This window comes from Lithobates pipiens, unplaced genomic scaffold, assembly GCF_037356315.1.
Source record: "Lithobates pipiens isolate NorthernLeopardFrog02 unplaced genomic scaffold, aLitPip1_a1.2 Scaffold_28, whole genome shotgun sequence".
In the NCBI taxonomy this organism is placed as follows: Eukaryota; Metazoa; Chordata; class Amphibia; order Anura; family Ranidae; genus Lithobates; species Lithobates pipiens.
The window spans coordinates 220,566,039-220,589,070 of record NW_027507789.1 but is presented as its reverse complement, the minus strand read 5'-3'; the positions used below and the strand labels follow the sequence as shown (position 1 = coordinate 220,589,070).

Here is a 23,032-nt window from a genome sequence, read left to right as displayed (position 1 = left end):
GTCCACTGCGCTACTGACACCATCCACTGCTCTACTGACACCGTCCACTGCGCTACTGACACCGTCCACTGCTCTACTGACACCATCCACTACTCTACTGACACCGTCCATTGCTCTACTGACACCGTCCACTGCCCTACTGACACCATCCACTGCCCTACTGACACCATCCACTGCTCTACTGACACCGTCCACTGCCCTACTGACACCGTCCACTGCTTTACTGACACCATCCACTGTCCTACTGACACCATCCACTGTCCTACTGACACCGTCCACTGTCCTACTGACACCATCCACTGCTCTACTGACACCGTCCACTGCTCTACTGACACCGTCCACTGCTCTACTGACACCATCCACTGCTCTACTGACACCGTCCATTGCTTTACTGACACCGTCCACTGCTCTACTGACACCTTCCTCTGCTCTACTGACACAGTCCACTGCCCTACTGACACCGTCCTCTGCCCTACTGACACCGTCCTCTGCCCTACTGACGCCGTCCACTGCCCTACTCACACTGTCCTCTGCCCTACTGACACCTTTCACTGCTCTACTGACACCTTCCACTGCCCTACTGACACCATCCACTGCGCTATTGACACCATCCACTGCGCTATTGACACCATCCACTGCCCTACTGACACCATCCACTGCTCTACTGACACCATCCACTGCCCTACTGACACCATCCACTCTCCTACTGACACCATCCACTGCTCTACTGACACCATCCACTGTCCTACTGACACCATCCACTGCTCTACTGACACCATCCACTGCTCTACTGACACCTTCCACTGCTCTACTGACACCATTCACTACACTACTGACACCATCCACTGCTCTACTGACACCGTCCACTGCGCTACTGACACCGTCCACTGCTCTACTGACACCATCCACTGCTCTACTGACACCGTCCACTGCACTGCTGACACCGTCCACTGCTCTATTGACACCATCCACTGCTCTACTGACACCGTCCACTGCGCTACTGACACCATCCACTGCTCTACTGACACCGTCCACTGCTCTACTGACACCGTCCACTGCGCTGCTGATACCGTCCACTGCTCTACTGACACCATCCACTGCTCTACTGACACCGTCCACTGCGCTACTGACACCATCCACTGCTCTACTGACACCGTCCACTGCGCTACTGACACCGTCCACTGCTCTACTGACACCATCCACTGCTCTACTGACACCGTCCATTGCTCTACTGACACCGTCCACTGCCCTACTGACACCATCCACTGCTCTACTGACACCTTCCTCTGCTCTACTGACACCGTCCTCTGCCCTACTGACACCGTCCACTGCCCTACTGACACCGTCCTCTGCGCTACTGACACCATCCACTGCCCTACTTACACTGTCTTCTGCCCTACTGACACCGTCCACTGCTCTACTGACACCTTCCACTGCCCTACTGACACCATCCACTGCGCTATTGACACCATCCACTGCGCTACTGACACCATCTACTGCCCTACTGACACCATCCACTGCTCTACTGACACCATCCACTGCCCTACTGACACCATCCACTCTCCTACTGACACCATCCACTGCTCTACTGACACCATCCACTGCCCTACTGACACCGTCCACTGCCCTACTGACACCGTCCACTGCCCTACTGACACCCTCCACTGCCCTACTGACACCGTCAACTGCCCTACTGACACCGTCCACTGCCCTACTGACACCATCCACTGCTCTACTGACACCATCCACTGCCCTACTGACACCGTTCTCTGCTCTACTGACACCATCCACTGCCCTACTGACACAGTCCTCTGCCCTACTGACACCGTCCACTGCTCTACTGACACCTTCCTCTGCTCTACTGACACCGTCCACTGCTCTACTGACACCGTCCACTGCGCTACTGACACCGTCCTCTGCCCTACTGACCCCGTCCATTGCTCTACTGACACCGTCCTCTGCCCTACTGACACAGTCCTCTGCCCTACTGACACTGTTCACTGCTCTACTGACACGGTCCACTGCGCTACTGACACCGTCCTCTGCCCTACTGACACTGTCCTCTGCCCTACTGACACTGTCCACTGTCGCCATCCACTGCCCTACTGACACCGTCCACTGCCCTACTGACACCGTCCACTGCCCTACTGACACCATGCACTGCCCTACTGACACTGTCCACTGCTCTACTGACACCATCCACTGTCCTACTGACACCGTCCACTGCTCTACTGACACCGTCCACTGCGCTACTGACACCGTCCACTGCTCTACTGACACCATCCACTGCTCTACTGACACCGTCCATTGCTCTACTGACACCGTCCACTGCCCTACTGACACCATCCACTGCCCTACTGACACCATCCACTGCTCTACTGACACCGTCCACTGCCCTACTGACACCGTCCACTGCTTTACTGACACCATGCACTGTCCTACTGACACCATCCACTGTCCTACTGACACCGTCCACTGTCCTACTGACACCGTCCACTGCTCTACTGACACCGTCCACTGCTCTACTGACACCGTCCATTGCTTTACTGACACCGTCCTCTGCTCTACTGACACCTTCCTCTGCTCTACTGACACCGTCCACTGCCCTACTGACACCGTCCTCTGCCCTACTGACATCGTCCTCTGCCCTACTGACGGCGTCCACTGCGCTACTGACACCATCCACTGCCCTACTCACACTGTCCTCTGCCCTACTGACACCGTCCACTGCTCTACTGACACCTTCCACTGCCCTACTGACACCATCCACTGCTCTACTGACACCATCCACTGCCCTACTGACACCATCCACTGTCCTACTGACACCATCCACTGCCCCACTGACACCATCCACTGTCCTACTGACACCATCCAGTGCTCTACTGACACCGTCCACTGCTCTACTGACACCATTCACTGCTCTACTGACACCGTCCACTGCACTACTGACACCATCCACTGCTCTACTGAGACCATCCACTGCTCTACTGACACCATCCACTGCTCTACTGACACCATCCACTGCTCTACTGACACCATCCACTGCACTACTGACACCGTCCACTGCTCTACTGACACCATCCACTGCTCTACTGACACCGTCCACTGCTCTATTGACACCATCCACTGCGCTTACTGACACCATCTACTGCCCTACTGACACCATCCACTGCTCTACTGACACCATCCACTGCCCTACTGACACCGTCCTCTGCCCTACTGACACCATCCACTGCCCTACTGACACCATCCACTGCCCTACTGACACCGTCCTCTGCCCTACTGACACCATCCACTGCCCTACTGACACCATCCACTGTCCTACTGACACCGCCCACTGTGCTACTGACAATGTCCACTACTCTACTGACACCGTCCACTGCCCTGTTGACACTTATATTTGTACAGTGACATTTGTTTTATTATATTTTTCTTAGTGTTCCTCACTACTTAGTTAGGCCTTGATAAGTAATTACTTTTATAAAAATATCCCTAACCCCGGAGATCTTTGATCCCTTTCATGCTGTTCAGGTAGACCTCCAGACTCCACCACTCAAAGTTTGCCTACCCTGCCCTGAGTAACCCCTGAGGTTGTCCCCTTCATCCTTCCTTTGATTTTACAGATCAGTCTCTTGCAACTCTCTGAAAGCAGTGTTCTGTTGAATGTCCACCAGGTGGCAGTACAGGTCCAGCAGATAGAGGCTTGCAGTTTCATTACTTTGCACATGGACTAGACCAGCATTATGATGTATTAAATGTCACCATCTTATCCCTCTGACTGGTACACATGTGTATGTTACCCCGCAGAGCATTGCAGAATCTGCAGGCTTCCATTCCCAGATGCTGCTAATATCTCCTGTTATCAAAAACTGTCAGCCTGCTCTGGATTGGTGCATGGGCCAGAGGTGAGGGGGTGTTAATTCAGAGGTACAAAATACACACACATCTTCTTTGCCCTTTTCTTCATTTGTTGCTGAGCAATCAGCAGGTAAAAATGTGTGGTATCGGTGACTGGTAGGTTGAAAAATAAGACAAGGGGTGTGAAGCAAGGGGGTAAAGAATAGACACGGGGTGGTAAACGGGGGGCTTCTGATGTGAAAGAGAGACTGGTGAAATGGGGGGCTCTGATGTAATGGGGGGCTCCTGATGTGAAAGGCAGACTGATGAAATGGGGGGCTCTGATGCAATGATGGGCTTCTGATGTGAAAGGGAGACTGATTAAATGGGGGGCTCTGATACAATGGGGGGCTTCTGATGTGAAAGGGAGACTCTGAAGAAATGAGGGGCTTTTGATTGAAACAGAGACTGATGAAATGGGGGGCTCCTGATGTGAAAGGCAGACTGATGAAATGGGGGGCTCTGATGAAATGGGGGGCTCCTGATGTGAAAGGCAGACTGATTAAATGGGGGGCTCTGATACAATGGGGGGCTTCTGATGTGAAAGGGAGACTCTGAAGAAATGAGGGGCTTTTGTTTGAAACAGAGACTGATGAAATGGGGGGCTCCTGATGTGAAAGGCAGACTGATGAAATGGGGGGCTCTGATGAAATGGGGGGCTCCTGATGTGAAAGGCAGACTGATTAAATGGGGGGCTCTGATACAATGGGGGGCTTCTGATGTGAAAGGGAGACTCTGAAGAAATGAGGGGCTTTTGTTTGAAACAGAGACTGATGAAATGGGGGGCTTCTGATGTGAAAGGGAGACTGATGAAATGGGGTGCGCTGATGCAATGGGGGGCTTCTAATGTGAAAAGGAGACTCTGGTGAACTGGGGAGCTCTGATGCAATGGGGGCTTCTGATGTGAAAGGGAGACTGATGAAATGGGGGGCTTCTGATGCAATGGGGGGCTTCTGATATGAAAGTTAGACTGATGATATGGGGGGCTCTGATGTGAAACAGAGACTGATGCAATGGGGAGCTTCTGATGTGAAAAGAAAACTCTGATAAAATGGAGGGCTCTGATGCAATGGGGGGCTCCTAAAGTAAAAGGGAGGTTGATGAAATGGGGGGGGGGGGGGTTTGATGCAATGGGGGGCTTCTGGTATGAAAGGGAGACTCTGGTGAAATGGGAGGCTCTGATGAAGTGGAGAACTTCTGATGTAAAAAGGAAACTCTGATAAAGTGGAGGGCTCTGATGCAATGAGGGGCTTCTGATATGAAAGTTAGACTGATAATATGGGGGGCTCTGATGTGAAACAGAGACTTATGAAATGGGGGTCGCTGATGTGAAAGGGAGACTCTGATGAAATGGGGGGGGGGGGGGGGGCTCTGTTGTGAAGTTATTTCTTGTAACATGTTTTTTTATTCATTAAAATTTCAATCATTTATTAAACTGCAATTATTTGTAAAATATACAATGTGGTCCTCATAGTGGAAAGATTGGAGACCCCGACTTTATACTAATCCCCTCCCCCATTCTATACTCAGAACATGAATGAATTATCGGTTGTAGGGATCACTCACCACGACCAGAGAGATAGCAGCCTAAGACCTAAATCAGGTCTCTTATACATCTACCTACATTGTAGGTAGGTTGCCCCAGAGGAGCACCTTCCTCTACAGATGTATAAAATCTCAACCTTCCCCCAGTCCGCCTTGACTTTATATCCGCTGTAATGAAAAGAAATGATGTACTATAAACCCTCTTCGATGGCTGAAATGTTGGAGGTTCCTCCACATCTGAAAAGACCGGGAGGTGTCTCTGTCCATCTGCAACACATTAAATAGCGATTCTATAAACTCCCAAATCTCCAGACTTGGCAAATCTAGTTGGCAGCCTTCGGTGCCAGTCTGCCACTTATAAAAGGCGGTCAGCGGAAGCTGCCATCTTGCCCTGACAGGCTGGAAATCATCCCCCGTCTCGCACTTGATAATCTCATTCCAGGGCAGATGGTTTTCTTGGCTGTGCAAGCATGAAAGAGATTTGATGTTCCCTCTGATTGCTCACGTAGGTTGTCCCACGCTTCTTCAAGCCACCGAGTGCCACCGGCTTTACCATCAGATTACCCAGCAGGAGGAGATGTCAGGTTTTTGGTTGGGGATCTGAATTTGGATTCCGTAATGAAGCCAATGAGAGGGAGACATTGGTGAAAGAAAGTCATAAGAAGTCCTGTTTGCAGTTTGTGAGAAGCCATGTGGGGGACACAGCAAACATGAAAGAAGGAGGTGATCTGGTCAGATGAGACCAAAATTCAACTTTTTGGCCTAAAAAAATCGCTGTGTGTGGGGGGAAAACTAACACTACACAACACAGTGAACACACCATCCCCACCGTGAAACATGGTGGTGGCAGCATCATGTGGTGGGGATACTTTTCTTCAGCAGGGACAGGGAAGCTGGTCAGAGTTGATGGGAAGATGAATGAAGCCAAATACAGGAAAATCTTATGCCGTATACACACGACCGGACTTTCTGTCAGAAAAGGTCAGACGGAATCATTCCGTCGCATATTCCGATCGTGTGGGGGCTTCATCTGATTTTTTTTTCTTCAAAAATTCTGACGGACCTAGAAACAGAACATGTTTCAAATCTGTCCGACGGAATCAATTTCTATCGGGAAAACTGGTCGTCTGTGTGCTGGTCCGACGGACCAAATACGACACAAAGGCAGCTATTGGCTACTGGCTATTGAACTTCCTTTTCCAGTCCCGTCGTACGTCATCGCGTTCAAAACTAACGGACTTTGGCTAGTTCGTGTGTGGGCAAGTCCGTTCGGTCGGAACTCCGTCGGAAAGACCGTCGGACCTTTTCTGCCGGAAAGTCAGGTCGTGTGTATGCGGCGTTAGAAAAAACCTGTTTGAGTCTACAAAAGACTTGAGACCGGGGCGGAGGTTCACCTTCCAGCAGGACAACGACCCGAAACATCCAGCCAGAGCTACAATGGAATGGTTTACATCAAAGCATATTCATGTGTTAGAATGACCCAGTCACAGTCCAGACCTAAATCCAATTGAGAATCTGTGGCAAGACTTGAAAATTGCCGTTCACAGACGCTCTCCATCCAATCTGACAGAGCTTGAGATATTTTTGCATAGAAGAATGGGCAGAAATGTCCCTCTCTAGATGTGCAAAGCTGGTAGAGACATCCCCAAAAAGACTTGTAGCTGTAATTGCAGAGAAAGGGGGTTCTACAAAGTATTGACTCCTGGGGGCGCCATACAAATGCCCCCCCCCCACACTTTTCACATATTTATTTGTAAAGAATTTGGAAAACCATTTATCATTTTCCTTCCACTTCACAATTATGTGCCACTTTGTGTTGGTCTATCACAGTGATTCTCAACCAGGGTTCTGTGGAACCCTAGGGTTCTTCCAGAGGTTGCCAGGGGTTCTTTCCGCATTGGGCAATTTCTTCCTCTCGGATAAGTTCCCACTGACACCATTGATCTTTTCAGCTATCTGTAAGGAGGTAATTCTTCCCAATGACCACAAGTGTAAGGACCATTCTTCCCAATGACCACAAGTGTGAGGACCATTCTTCCCAATGACCACAAGTGTAAGGACCATTCTTACCAATGACCACAAGTGTGAGGACCATTCTTCCCAATGACCACAAGTGTAAGGACCATTCTTCCCACTGACCACAAGTGTAAGAACCATTCTTCCCAATGACCACAAGTGCAAGGACCATTCTTCCCAATGACAACAAGTGTAAGGACCATTCTTCCCAATGACCACATGTGTAAGGACCATTCTTCCCAATGACAACAATTGTAAGGACCATTCTTCCCAATGACCACAAGTGTGAGGACCATTCTTCCCAATGACCACAAGTGTAAGGACCATTCTTCCCAATGACCACATGTGTAAGGACCATTCTTCCCAATGACAACAATTGTAAGGACCATTCTTCCCAATGACCACAAGTGTGAGGACCATTCTTCCCAATGACCACAAGTGTAAGGACCATTCTTCCCAATGACCACAAGTGTAAGGACCATTCTTCCCACTGACCACAAGTGTAAGGACCATTCTTCCCAATGACCACAAGTGTAAGGACCATTCTTCCCAATGACCACAAGTGTAAGGACCATTCTTCCCAATGACCACAAGTGTAAGGACCATTCTTCCCAGTGACCATCACACTATTGTATCATGAGTTGTAGATTTCTAATTTGTAGCAGGGGTTCCCCGAGACCGGAGAACAATATCAAGGGTTCCTCTGTGTTGAAAAGGTTGAGAAAGGCTGATCTATCACATAAAATCCCAATAAAATACATTTAAGTTTTTGGCTGTAACATGACAAAATGCAGGACATTTCAAGGGGTATGAATACTTTTTCAAGGCACTGTAAGTGAGCGAGGCTTGTGAAGAAACATTGCACCCGCTGCACTCAGGATTACATGTAATTGCAGAGAGTCCTCGGCGGGCGCGATGCTAATAAACTGGAAGATTGATGATTAAACTCAGATACATAATTATTCTTTCACCTCGCTCCCCGCTTTACAAGCCTCACGTTTAATCACGTTAATTCTCTCTGACGCCCGTCGAGATTTTCCCTTTAATCCGCGCTGTCGTGGCATGAAAGGAAAAGACAGAAGACAAATGTAAAGAGGACCTGTCTGCTACAGCCAGAGGAGGAGGAGGAGAAGGCAGCCGGAGTGGGCATCGTTGGTCAAAGTGTCAAACGGAAAAGTTGTCTAAGGCCGCGTACACACGGGCGGACTGTTCGCCCAACCCTGTCCGCTGAACAGTGTTTGGGCGGACAGTCCGCTCGTGTGTAGGCTTTCAGCGGACAGTTTCAGCGGACAGTTGGACGGACAAAGTCTTTCGGAAATTCCGAAAAACTGTCCGCTGAAACTGTGTTTGAGCGAACAGTCCGCCCGTGTGTGGGCCTGTCCGCTGTACTTTCGAAATGAGCGGACTGTTCCCGCTCGGAAAGTCCGCCCATTTCGAGCGTGTGTACAGGTAGGCGGGGCCCGCGAAGGAGACGTCGCGGGCTCCGCCGCCTGGAATGGGCTTAAAGGGGAACCCCAACGCCGAAAAAAATCGGCGTGGGGGTTCCCCCAAAGTCCACACCAGACCCTTGTCCGAGCACGCTACCCGGCCAGCCAGGAAAGGGGGGCGAGCGAGCGCGCCCCCCCTCCTGAGCCGTACCAGGCCGCGTGCCCTCAACATGGGGGGGTGCCTTGGGGAAGGGGGGGCCGCGCGGCCCCCCCACCCCAAAGCACCTTGTCCCCATGTTGATGAGGACAAGGGCCTCTTCCCGACAACCCTGGCCGTTGGTTGTCGGGGTCTGCGGGCGGGGGGCTTATCGGAATCCGGGAGCCCCCTTTAAGAAGGGGGCCCCCGGATACCGGCCCCCCACCCTATGTGAATGAGTATGGGGTACAATGTACCCCTACCCATTCACCTGTGAAATAAAGTACAAAAAAAACACAACACATGGAAAAAGTATTTTATTGCACAGCTCCGGGGGTCTTCCGTCTTCGGGGGTCTTCTCGCCGGACTCCTCCGCTATGTGTGTGTAGCTCTTTTGCTAGCGGAGGAGTCCGGCTTTCTTCCTCCCCGCCGCCGGCCTCTTCTCCCGACTTCGGGGGTCTTGTTCCCCTCTTCGGTTCTTCTGCCGGGCCACCGCGCCTTCTTGTAGCTCTTTTACAGGCGGTGGCCCGGTCTTCTGTCGCCGCTGTCGTCGCCGCCGCCGCCGCCTTCCGTTCTTGTTCTTCTTCTTGTTCTTCTTCTTCTTCTCCTGGAGATGTTGACTCGACGAGCTCTCCGGCCGGAATGCCAGGGACACGCTCCGCTGCCACTTATATAGTGACAATGGGGCGGTGTCACATGGTATATGTCACATGGGTTGGTCACATGGGTTGATGTCACATGGGGACTATGACATCGTAAGGGGGCGGGGTCACCATGTGACCAACCCATGTGACATATACCATGTGACCCCGCCCCATTGTCACTATATAAGTGACCGCACAGCGCGGCTCTGGCATTCCGGCCGGAGAGCTCGTCGAGTCAACATCTCCAGGAGAAGAAGAAGAAGAACAAGAAGAAGAACAAGAACGGAAGGCGGCGGCGGCGGCGACGACAGCGGCGACAGAAGACCGGGCCACCGCCTGTAAAAGAGCTACAAGAAGGCGCGGTGGCCCGGCAGAAGAACCGAAGAGGGGGACAAGACCCCCGAAGTCGGGAGAAGAGGCCGGCGGCGGGGAGGAAGAAAGCCGGACTCCTCCGCTAGCAAAAGAGCTACACACACATAGCGGAGGAGTCCGGCGAGAAGACCCCCGAAGACGGAAGACCCCCGGAGCTGTGCAATAAAATACTTTTTCCATGTGTTGTGTTTTTTTTTGTACTTTATTTTACAGGTGAATGGGTAGGGGTACATTGTACCCCATACTCATTCACATAGGGTGGGGGGCCGGTATCCGGGGGCCCCCTTCTTAAAGGGGGCTCCCGGATTCCGATAAGCCCCCCGCCCGCAGACCCCGACAACCAACGGCCAGGGTTGTCGGGAAGAGGCCCTTGTCCTCATCAACATGGGGACAAGGTGCTTTGGGGTGGGGGGGGCCGCGCGGCCCCCCCTTCCCCAAGGCACCCCCCATGTTGAGGGCACGCGGCCTGGTACGGCTCAGGAGGGGGGGCGCGCTCGCTCGCCCCCCCTTTCCTGGCCGGCCGGGTAGCGTGCTCGGACAAGGGTCTGGTGTGGACTTTGGGGGAACCCCCACGCCGATTTTTTTCGGCGTTGGGGTTCCCCTTTAAGCCCATTCCAGGCGGCGGAGCCCGCGATGTCTCCTTCGCGGGCCCCGCCTACCTGTACACGCGCTCGAAATGGGCGGACTTGGCTCCGCCTTACGTGGGCGAGTCCGTTCATTTCAAAAGTTGAGCGAACTGTTTGGCAAACAGTTCGCTGAAACAGTCCGCTCGTGTGTGGGCAAGTCCGCTCATGCAAATTTTGAGCGGACTGTTTGACAAACTGTTTGCCGAACAAGGTTGGGCGAACAGTCCGCGCGTGTGTACGCGGCCTTATACACACGATCGAAATTCTAGTCGGAAAAAGCTCTGATGGTTTTCCCATCGGAATTCCGCTCAAACTGTCTTGCCTACCCACGGTCACACCAAATTCCGACCTCCAAGAACGCGGTGACGTTACAACACGTACGATGGGACTAGAAAAAGGAATTTCAATACCTAGTAGCCAAAGCTTCCAATCTCGTAGCTGAATCTGAGCATGCGTGAGTTTTTGTGCGTCGGAATTGCGTACACACGATCGGAATTTCCGAGAGGAAGTTTTTCCATTAGGAAAATTGAGAACATGCACTCAAATTTATGCTGGTGGGAATTCGGCCAGCTAAATTCCGATGAAGCGTACACACGGTCGCATTTTCCGATGAAAAGCTCTCATCAGTCTTTTTCTGGCCGGAATTCTGATCGTGTGCACGCGGCATAAGGCAGTCTCTTCTGTCTAATGATGATGGGATCCATTCAAAAGAATTAGAGGCTCGAAAATCTTTTTCTGAACGCTCAGAATTTGAAGTAGAACGAGCAACATGACAGCCAAGCGGTGGCGTCATTATGGGGGTGCGAGGGGTGTGGACCGCATCCGGGGTGACACCTGCCAAAGGGGTGACACCATTGAGTAGGACGTGATATCTGACCACGATGGTGTCACCCCCCATAGGTGACAGAGAACGGCACTGACCATATCATTTACAGGGGCTGGTTTGGGGTGACTAAAGCATGGTGCTGTTAAACATGGTGAGTGCCCATGATGGAGTGCCCATGGGGTGGTGACACCATGTTTAACAGCACCAGGTGACACCAACCCTAGTAGCTCCAGTGCAGCCAAGCAGCTAGCATTTTCAGTGGTAGGTCAGCAATAGCAGCCTTCTGGTCCAAATCATTTGGTGGAGGGGGGATTATGGTGTGGGGGGTTGTTTTTCAGGGGTTGGGCTTGGCCCCTTTGTTCCAGTGAAGGGGTCGGGGGTCGGCATACCAAGACATTTTGGACAATTTCATGCTCCCAACTTTGTGGAAACAGTTTAGGGATGACCCCTTCCCATTCTAACATGACTGCCCACCAGTGCACATAGCAAGGTCCATAAAGACATGGATGAGCGAGTTTGGGGTGGAGGAAGTTGACTGGCCTGCACAGAGTCCTGACCTCAACCCGATAGAACACCTTTGGGATGAATTATAGTGGAGACTGTGAATCAGGCCTTCTCCAACATTAGTGCCTGACCTCACAAATGCTCTTCTGAAAGAATGGTCAAACATTCCCATAGACACCCTCCTAAACCTTGTGGACGGCCTTCCCAGAAGAGTGGAAGCTGTTATATCTGCAAAGGGTGGGCCAACGCAACAATGAACCACGGTCTAAGCCGGGGATGCCATTAGGACAGGACAATTTGGTTGTTTTGTAGGCTGGTTGGTAAGTGTGCTGGGAAATCTTTTGTTTGTTTGTGAGTAAGCTTTGTAACCCTGGCACACGAAGTGTGTTACTGGCAGGATCACCAGGTAAAAAGAAACATGAAAAAGAAGACTAATCTATATAAGGACTGCATCTAAGCTAAAATGTGTTACATTTGTGTCTTTGGGTTTAGATGAACTTTAAATAACTTTCTAAATGATAACTTTAACTAACTCTAACTCCCTAACTTTGAGTCTAAACCCCCATGTATGTCCTTAAACCCCCAACTCTAACCCTAAAACCCCGACTCTGACCCGGTCCCCAAACTCTGACTCTTAACCCCTGACTCTGACCCTATCTTCCCATCTCTTACCCTATTCTCCAGACTTCGACCTTAAACCCCTAACTCTGACCCAACCCCCTCAACTTTGTCCTTAAACCCCTAACTCGAATCCTATCTTCTCAACTCTGATGCTAACCCCCTAACTTTGACCCTAACCCCCTAAACTTTGACTGTAACCCCCTGGCCCTTTCCCCCAGACTCTGACCCCAAACTCCTGACTGGCTCTAAACCCTCAACTCTGACCCTTAACCCCCCCCAACTCTCACCCTATCCAACTCTGACCTTAAACTCCTAACTCTGAGCCCATTCCCTCAACTTTGACCTTAAACCACTAACTCTGACCTTATCTTCTCAACTTTGACCCTAACCCTTTAAGCTCTGACCCTTACCCCCCCCCAACTCTCACACTATCCAACTTTGACCTTAAACTCCTAACTCTGACCTTATCTTCTCAACTTTGACCCTAGCACTTTAAGCTCTGACCCTTAACCCCCCCAACTCTCACCCTATCCTCCTAACTCTGACCCTATTCCATCAACTTTGACCTTAAACCCCTAACTCTGACCTTTATCTTCTCAACTTTGACCCTAACGCTTTAAGCTCTGACCCTTAACCCCCCAACTCTCACCCTTAAACCTCTAACTCTGAGCCTATCTCCTCAACTTTGACCTCAAACCCTTATCTTCTCAGCTTTGACCCTAACCCCTTAAGCTCTGATCCTGACCCCGTGCCCTTATCCTCCAGACTCTGGGCCCTAAACTGCTGACTGATCCCAAACCCTCAACTTTGACTCTAAACCTTCAGCTCTGACCCTTAACCCCCCAATTCTCACCCTTAACCCCTCAACTCTGACCTTAAACCCCTAACTCTGAGTCTATCCCATCAGCTTTGAAAAAACACCTGGCAGGGATCGGCCACCCAGTTCCCCTGTTTTACTTACCGGACCCCTGGAACTTGACCCGGCAGGGACGCGCTGTCCCTCTGCCCGGGTTTCTCGACTCTTGATCGGATAGATTGATAGCAGCGCAGCCATTGGCTCCCGCTGCTGTCAATCAAATCCAATAATGCGGGGGGGCGGGGTCGTGTCATACATTCGCCGACTATGGACGCAGAATGCTGGACTTGGGAGTGTACCTGCAAGGTAACCCCACTGGGAAATCGCTTCTCCTAGGGGGTTATCTGATGCGGGGAGAAGCTGTGAGAGCCGCTGAGGGACCCCAGAAGACGAGCTTTGGGGCCACTCTGTGCAAAACGAGCTGCACAGTGGAGGTAAGTATGAAAATAAAAAAATGAACCCTTACAATCACTTTAAGTTAACACAAATCAGGCTCATTGCCAGAGTGGATGCGTTGCTTTCTGTCGGCCAGCAGAGGAGATGAACTTGGAGAAAGCTCATAGTGGGTGTTACTGGGAGGCGGGGCAGTGGTACCACGTCTGCACAATTGCAGGCTATAGAGCAGTGATTCTCAACCAGGGTTCAGTGGAACCCTAAGGTTCCTCCAGAGGTTGCTAGGGGTTCCTTCAGCAATGGGCAATTTCTGCCTCTCAGATAAGTTCCCACCGACACCACTGATCTTTTTAGCTATCTGTAAGGAGGTAATTCTTCCCAATGACCACAAGTGTAAGGACCATTCTTGCCACTGACCACAAGTGTAAGGACCATTCTTCCCAATGACCACAAGTGTAAGGACTATTCTTCCCAATGACCACAAGTGTAAGGACCATTCTTCCCAATGACCACAAGTCTAAGGACCATTCTTCCCAATGACCACAAGTGTAAGGACCATTCTTCCCACTGACCACAAGTGTAAGGACCATTCTTCCCACTGACCACAGGTGTAAGGACCATTCTTCCCACTGACCACAAGTGTAAGGACCATTCTTCCCAATGACCACAAGTGTAAGGACCATTCTTCCCAATGACCACAAGTGTAAGGACCATTCTTCCCAATGACCACAGGTGTAAGAACCATTCTTCCCACTGACCACAAGTGTAAGGACCATTCTTCCCAATGACCACAAGTGTAAGGAGCATTCTTCCCAATGACCACAAGTGTAAGGACCATTCTTCCCAATGACCACAAGTGTAAGGTCCATTCTTCCCAATGATCACAAGTGTAAGGACCATTCTTCCCAATGACCACAAGTGTAAGGACCATTCTTCCCAATGACCACAAGTGTAAGGACCATTCTTCCCAATGACCACAAGTGTAAGGACCGTTCTTCCCAATGACCACAAGTGTAAGGAACATTCTTCCCAATGACCACAAGTGTAAGGACCATTCTTCCCACTGACCACAAGTGTAAGGACCATTCTTCCCAATGACCACAAGTGTAAGGACCATTCTTCCCACTGACCACAAGTGTAAGGACCATTCTTCCCAATGACCACAAGTGTAAGGACCATTCTTCCCAATGACCACAAGTGTAAGGTCCATTCTTCCCAATGATCACAAGTGTAAGGACCATTCTTCCCAATGACCACAAGTGTAAGGACCATTCTTCCCACTGACCACAAGTGTAAGGACCATTCTTCCCAATGATCACAAGTGTAAGGACCATTCTTCCCAATGACCACAAGTGTAAGGACCATTCCTCCCAATGACCACAAGTGTGAGGACCATTCTTCCCAATGACCACAAGTGTAAGGTCCATTCTTCCCAATGATCACAAGTGTAAGGACCATTCCTCCCAATGACCACAAGTGTGAGGACCATTCTTCCCAATGACCACAAGTGTAAGGACCATTCTTCCCAATGACCAAGAGTGTAAGGACCATTCTTCCCACTGACCACAAGTGTAAGGACCATTCTTCCCACTGACCACAAGTGTAAGGACCATTCTTCTCAATGACCACAAGTGTAAGGACCATCCTTCCCACTGGCCATCAAACTATTATATCAGTGGAGATATAGAGTGAGTTCTAATTTTTAGCAGGGGTTCCTGGGGTCCTCTAGACCGGAGAACTATTTCAAGGGTTCCTCTGTGTTGAAAAGGTTGAGAAAGGCTTCTATAGAGAGTGTTTTTGTCACAACACCTCCGTAACCCACAAGGGTGGGAGAATCTCAAGAACAGGAGCGCTACTAATCTTTTGTAGGGTAAACTGATTACTGTATGGATGATGTCACAGTTACGATGTATTTGCCCTTTAAGGAGTCATTCTCTTCTGTTTTCTGCTTCATCTCTCAGTCTGGTTCCAGCCCCTCAGGGACCCCCCCCCCCCCCCATAGAGTTCCTAATTTGCTGGTCCTGGAGTCAGCGGTATCAGATTATAATTCGTTCATCCTCTTGGTAAACCTATATTTATCCACCTACCTGTCAATTACCTGCACCTGACTTCTGATCAGGGTAAGGTCAGGTCACATGAAATTTTCCATTGTTATTCACCTTCCTCCTACAGCTCATTATGTTTATAGAGTTTCCACTACGTATGTTTATAGAGTTTCCACTACGTAGAATCCCCGCCTGACTTGAGGAACTCCGAGCCAAATCTCCTTCCATAAATACACCTAAAATAGACGCACCTGAAGCCCATTCCCCGACATCTCCGATTGGGCAGTCCGTGTCTCTGCCCCTCCCACCAGCCTATCAAAAAAGGCGTCGCTCTCTCATTGTGGGACTCCAGTTACTGTGCACTCTGCCCTACGGAGAGCCCATCAAGGAGGGTGACATCATTTTACATTCAAAACAGAACTGTGAAGACTGGTGGGGAATTTTTATTTTTTTATTTTCAATTTATTCAATATTTCAGCTATTCAATATACTACTGACTGCGTTGGACGGAAATTGGAGTTTCATGCGAAGATGTCCTTTAACTCAATGCCAGTATGGTATTTAATTGTAGCACGCAGTTGGTCCCTGATAAATGTGCCCAAATCCCACCAAGTCTGTCTCCAATGCGGATTAAAGTGCGTCTAAAATTAAAACGAGACATGTGCAATTCGTTTCGTTCCGAATTCATTTTTCGACTAAATCCGAAAAATTCTTTAATTCGTAAATATTTGAAAAAAACTTTTAACAAATTTTTACTGAAATTGTGTAAATTCGAAAAATTCGAAAATAAGAATGAAAATCCGAAAACTCAAAAGAACGAAGATCTGAAAATCCGAAATTACTAACTATTAAATGATAGATATTGGAAGTTCCTTTCAAGTTTGGATGTTAGTGAACTTAACGAATATGAATTATCCAAAAATTACGAATGTCGCACCTAAACAAATCGAACGTAAAAAATTAATAATAATAAATAATAATAATAAAAATGTTTTACTATTATTAGTTATTATTAATTAGTTATGTTCCATTCATTTAGAGGCGGCTTCGTTATTTTGGATAAATTCATATTCGTTATGTTGACCAACAGCCAAATTTTGAAAAGAAAATCCAATACCTAGAATTGAATAGTTATTATTATTTAGTTATTATTTCAGATTTTGGAATTTTGATATTTCTGAATGTCTGAATTTCCAAATTTATGAATTTTCAAATTTACAAATTTTAGAATTTTAGAATTTACGAATACCGCATCTAAATGAATGGAACATAACGGATTCAAATTTTTCTGAAGTTACAAATTTATATAAAAAATAACGAATTTCGTTCATAACGAATGACCCAAAAAACTAAAAAATAAAATTAATTAAAAGAAAACGAACACATTTTTTGGCAGTGCACATGTCTAATCAAAACTTTAAAAAAAAATAAAAATTAGGCTCCATTCACACCTTTACTTTCTGTGAATGTGAGAAAAATTGTAAACATAAAAGCATCCAGCAAACGTGCGACAAATGCGCTAAGCTCTACACCCAAAAAAAGTACAGGAGCTTCTTCATTGCTTGTAGGGCAGCCCATTCAAAAGAATGGGCTACCCCATGTGTGTCGCATGAAAACACACAAAGAAATACGTAAAAAAATTAAAAAAAAACACAAAAAAATAAAAAAAAACGGTCATGCGATGCAAAGGTAGCGCAAAGGTAAATGGGGCCTTAAGGAAGGGTTAGAACCTCAAGCACGTTCCCCTCACAGTGGCAAACAGGAGCCAGTAGGACAGAATACTGATCATGTGATCACTGTGACAGCCAATCGTGGTGATCACATGATTGGAGTGCCCTTCGGTGTTTATATTTCTTAAAGGGCTGGAGGGAATCTGCAGAAAGGGTTTAAAATTATACCGTAAATTCAAATTTTTCAATTGTTATTTTGCATCAGTTTTTTTCAGATATAGAATCTTAATTGTACTAATAAACAGTTAATGCTCGAAAAAGGATCGCCAGAGCACCACATGGATAGCATAGCACAAATACACCTCTTTCAGGCACTCTGTCTCTCATTGAAACCTCAGACTAAGCCACCCTGTAAGGCTCCATTTACACACAAAAAATGGTTTTGACTTTACCCTTTAAAGGTCTTATCCATCTTATAGCAGAACTTAACGTCTCCTGAATAATATCCCCGCCCCTCTTTTTAAAAACAAAAACAGCGCATGCACAGATGAGTCATTGGTAGGGTTGCCCCCTTTTCTTCAAGCCAAACCCAAACACTTTAGCTCCCTGGGACTCCTTTGGGTGCCCCATGGAGAGTAGTAATGCGGTGCGCATGGCGTGCCCCAGCGAACAGTGGGTGTGGTCAAATTCAGGAGCGGCTGGTGCTCCATCGGTCAGGTGGGGTTAGACAGACCAGACCACAGACCCCCCCCCCCCCGTTGATCCAGATGGTACCGTACACACCTCCCCCTGGTCGCCAGCTCACTCACCCTGCACTAACAGGTGGAGACGGCGGCCGCGGCTTCTCCCCTCAGTCTCCTCCATGTTCCGGCTCTGTCAGTGGGGCTTCCCACGCGTCTCCTTGACCGCACGTCTCCTCCCTCCTCCTTCCGCCTCATAGGTCAATAGGATGACTTCTCCCTTCGTTAAATCGGGAAACGGGTCTCACGACCCACTTCCTGACTGGCCAGGAGGAGAATCAGTGTGATAATAGCTAATATTAATTTGCTATTGTCACACAACTGTTTGGGCTTCGGGCGCAATGCTCTGCGCCCCGAGTCCACCCTTTTTTGAAGCCAATTGGAGCCTCTGGCTCCAATTACGTGCTTCAAACACCCCCCCCCCCCCGTTGGACTCCATGCGTCCGGCTCCCTGCATGTAAATTAGAGGGTGGGGTGCATGAATTTGGGGGGGGGTGGCACCCGTGCGCCCCTAATTTACAGGCCACCACTGACCAAATTGCTCTTGCTGACATTATCGCCCTGCCTCCCCTGTGATGCCAAACCTGCACCTAGAAAGCCGCCTGCAGCTCCCGGACTGCAACAGATTGTGTGACTATCTTGGTTACTTGGGGAGAAAAGAGCCTGGTCTGAATAATGTGTCCAGATTTCAGTCCGCCTGAAACCCTGACACATGATTCAAAACCCGGACTGCCCGGGTGAATACCGGACAGGTGTCAACCCTAGTCATCGGTCTCCTGCAGGTACGTGGGAGCTGGCAGAGACTGGTGATGCATCTGCGTGTATGCCGCAGATTTTCCCACAAATGCCCAAAGCTTCTATAGATGGGCCCTAAAGAACACCGCAGCATATGTGTGCATGCACAGAGAGACGAGACGCGCATGCGCAGAGGCATTATGGCGCGTGTGCGCGCATGCTGCGGCTTAGTAACCCACTGCCTGTAGTGGAGCCGGAAACCAGGAAGTCCTGCCTTGCAGCACAAAAAGCAATCCATAGATAAAAATGAGAATACAGTTATAATAATATTTTCTAATTTACGAATTTTCTAATTCACCAATTCCAAATTTTTACGAAGAAACCAAAAAACCGAATGAAACTGTGCCCACGTCTAGTTCAGAGCTCCTAACTTTATGCTGATTTTTCGCTGCGGATTGCTGAGCGATGGAAACGCAATTTGAAAAAGGGAAAATGCACTTTTTTGCGTTACCTTCTACACGGCGCCGAGACTCGCAGCAATGGTTTTAATTGTTCTGAGGCCTTGGCAGAGAGTAAAAATAGAAGTCTCTAACAATGGTGTCACCTGCCACATGATAGGAGTGACACCCTTTTTTTTATTTTTTTTTTGGAAGGTCACCATTTTCTGGGAAGGACAGAAACGCATGAAAGGTGGTGGGGGAGGGCTTCCCAACCTGGAACATCTAATAACAGCAAGGTGGTTCCATGGTAGTGTTCTCCTTCATGGCAGGACTCCCGGGGGCGTGGAATTAGCGCCGCGCCCTTTTAACAGTATGAGGATTCCAAAATAATCCATCCACCTTCCCTAATCGAGCGTTCCTCCCAGCTCAACTATCTATTATATAAAGGATCTCCCAGGGAGATAAGCGCTTTATTGCATCTCATTTACATGGGAACCGGGATGAATCACCAGTGCAGGAGAAATGTTCCACCTCAGCCTAAAAAAAAAAAAATTAACCTTTGTTACATTTTTGTCTTTAACGTTTTGTTACATTTTATCTTTCCTTTAGTGCCCGTTCACACAGGGGCGACGCGACTTGCAGCGCGACTCACAGACGCGACCTGCACACGACTTCAGCAACGACTTGCAAAACGACTACTGTATAGAAGTCAATGCAAGTCGTCTGAAGTCGCCCCAAAAATAGTACAGGAACCTTTTTCTAAGTCGGAGCGACTTGAGTCGCTCCTATTAGAACGGTTCCATAATACAGAACGGAGCGCGACTTGTCAGGCGGCTAAGTCGCCTGACAAGTCGCGGTAGTGTGAACGGGCACTAAGAGTCCATTCACACAGGGGCAACACGACTTCCAGCACGACTTTTGAAGGCAACTTGGACACGACTTGAGTATGAATAACAGCGCGACTTGGAGCGACTTCAATACGACTTGGGGCGACTTACAACCAGTGGCGGTGCGTCTATAAAAGTCGCAGGAGCGCCACCCCCCCCCCCCCCTCTCCTGTCACTCTCTAATCATCATAGATAGATTCATGCATTGCAAGAATCTATCTATGGTTGCTGCTGATACCCCCTATTCAGGTGCCCGGCCCCTTTTCGGTCACCGGGCACCTGAATTACAGCGGTGGGGGTGTTATTTGGTATCACCCGATTAGAGCTGTAAGCTCTAATAGGCGTCCAAAACAGTGACAAGCGGGCGCAACGCTGTGCGTTCCTTGTTACTCAGCTCAATGTTAGCAAAGCCGAGGGAATTCGCTTTGCTAACATTGACCCGCCTCTCAGCCAATCAGATGGCCAGGTCTGTTACTGGTCGCCTGACTGGCTGAAACGTCAGGCGCTGTGATTGGATGCCTATCAGGCATCCAATCATAGGAGAGGACTGAAGGAGAGGAGGACGGGAGAAGACACATGGAGGGGAGAAGACGCATGGAAGACAACGCTCGCCGTCACCAGCTGCCCCGCCGAGACAGGGTAAGTGCCCAGCAGGGGTGAAGGGGAATCACATTGGAAGCATTGGATGGGACAGTGGCAGCATTGGATGGCACAGTGGGAACATTTGATGGCACAGTGGCATCACTGGGAGCATTTGATGGCATAGTGACAGCATTGGATGGCACGGTGGCAGCACTGGGAGCATTTGATGGCACAGTGGCAACACTGGATGGCACAGTGGCACCGTTTGATGGTTACAGTGGGTGCAACTGAGCGGCACAGTGGCTGCGTTTGATGGCACAGTGGCGGTATTTGATAGGCACAGTGGCTGTGTTTGTTGGCACAGTGGCTGAATTTGATGGCACAGTGGTACCGTTTGATGGGCACAGGCACAGTGGCTGCGTTTGATGGCACAGTGGCGGTATTTGATGGCACAGTGGCGGTATTTGATGGCACAGTGAGGCTGCAATTGATGGGGTTTTTTTTTTTAGAATTTTTTTATTTGTTTGTACCCCCCCAAAAATTTTGAGCACCAGCTGCCACTGCTTACAACACAACTTTGGCCGCGGCCAATCAGAGAATAATCAGCTTTTGAGGGGGAACTCCACGCCAAATTTTAAATAAAAAAACGGCATGGGTTCTCCCTCCAGGAGCATACCAGGCCCTTTTTCCCAAATTTTCCCTCTTAGCACAAATCCACCCCCCCCAAATTTCCCCTCCTAACACAAAGCCCTCCCCCAAGCAAAAATGTCCCCTCCGAGCACCATTCTCCCCCCCACCTCTTCTAGCACAAATCCTCTATCCTCCAATCTGATACTCCCCTCCTAGCACACTTCCACCCCCCAAATTTCCCCTCTTAGTACAAATCCACCCCCCAAATTTCCCCTCCTAGCACAAATGTCCCCACAAACTAAAATGTCCCCTCCTAGCACCATTCTCCTCCCCCCTTCACCATATCACCTCTTCTAGCACAAAACACCCAAATCCTCCCTCCTAGCACAAATCCGCTTCCCCCATTGGCCCACCCAAGACAAATCCACCTAAATCACCACTTTTAGCAATCCGCCCCCCAGATTGCCCCTCCCAACACAAATCCCCTCTCCCTCATGAAACCACAGTGCCCAGGGCAGCTGCCCCCCCCCCCTGCCCACCCCTTATCCCAGCCCTGCTCCTCACCACTCTATCCAAAATCCATATTTACAGCTAACATGCCAAATGATCACTAGAAGCCCCCTTTGACCTGCATGTAGTGGACAGTTGTACAAAGCAACTTCAGAAGAGCCTCAGATTATACACCAAGCATCCACAGCTGGGCAGGAGGGGTGGGTACCCTGAGCACTGTGGTATCATGAGAGGTGGGGGAGCACCACAAGGTGATTGGGGGCAGGGATTTGTGCTGGAAGGGGGAATTTGGGGGGCTGTAGGAGATAAGTATTGTTTGGGGAGGTTGCTAAGGGACGAGTGATGATTTAGAGGTATTTGTGTTGGGTGGGGGATGGGGAAAGAGGATTTGTGCTAGGAGGGGGCATTTGGGGGCAAATTGTGCTAGGAGTGGTGGATTTGAAGTGGGGGGGGGAGACATGTACTAGGAAGGGACATTTTAGGGGTAGAGTATTTGTGTTAGGAGAAGTGGATTAATTTTTGGGTGGGGGGGGATTTGGATGATGGTGGGAGGGCAAAGATTTGTTCTAAGATGGGGATTTTCTTTAGCGGGGGGTGGATTTGTAATGGGGAGGGGGGTTTTTTGCTTAGGGGTAAGTATGCAGATTAGTGCTCAGTGTTTTTTTGGGAATACTTTTGCTGACACATAATGCTCATACATCTTGGGGAGGGGGGGGGGGGGGGGTTTGGTCGCAGTTGGGCATGTTTGCCCTGGGCTCTAGATTACCTTGTCCCGGCATTGCAAGCATCTATATAATGGTAGAAAAGACTGGGGTTCCTTGCAGAAGCACTGTGAAGAACCTGCTAATTCTGGTCCGATGGGGTATAAAA

The 23,032-nt window shown here is 49.4% G+C and overlaps 1 long non-coding RNA gene across 1 annotated transcript in view; it reads left to right on the top strand.

The window, feature by feature from the left end:
• Nucleotides 1-20,913: 20,913 nt before the first annotated feature.
• Nucleotides 20,914-23,032, top strand: part of LOC143934944 (uncharacterized) — a 28,852-nt gene continuing 26,733 nt past the window's right edge. The window contains exon 1 of the long non-coding RNA XR_013263445.1: nucleotides 20,914-21,079. This is a non-coding gene — a long non-coding RNA (uncharacterized LOC143934944). The remainder of the gene's footprint in view (nucleotides 21,080-23,032) is intronic.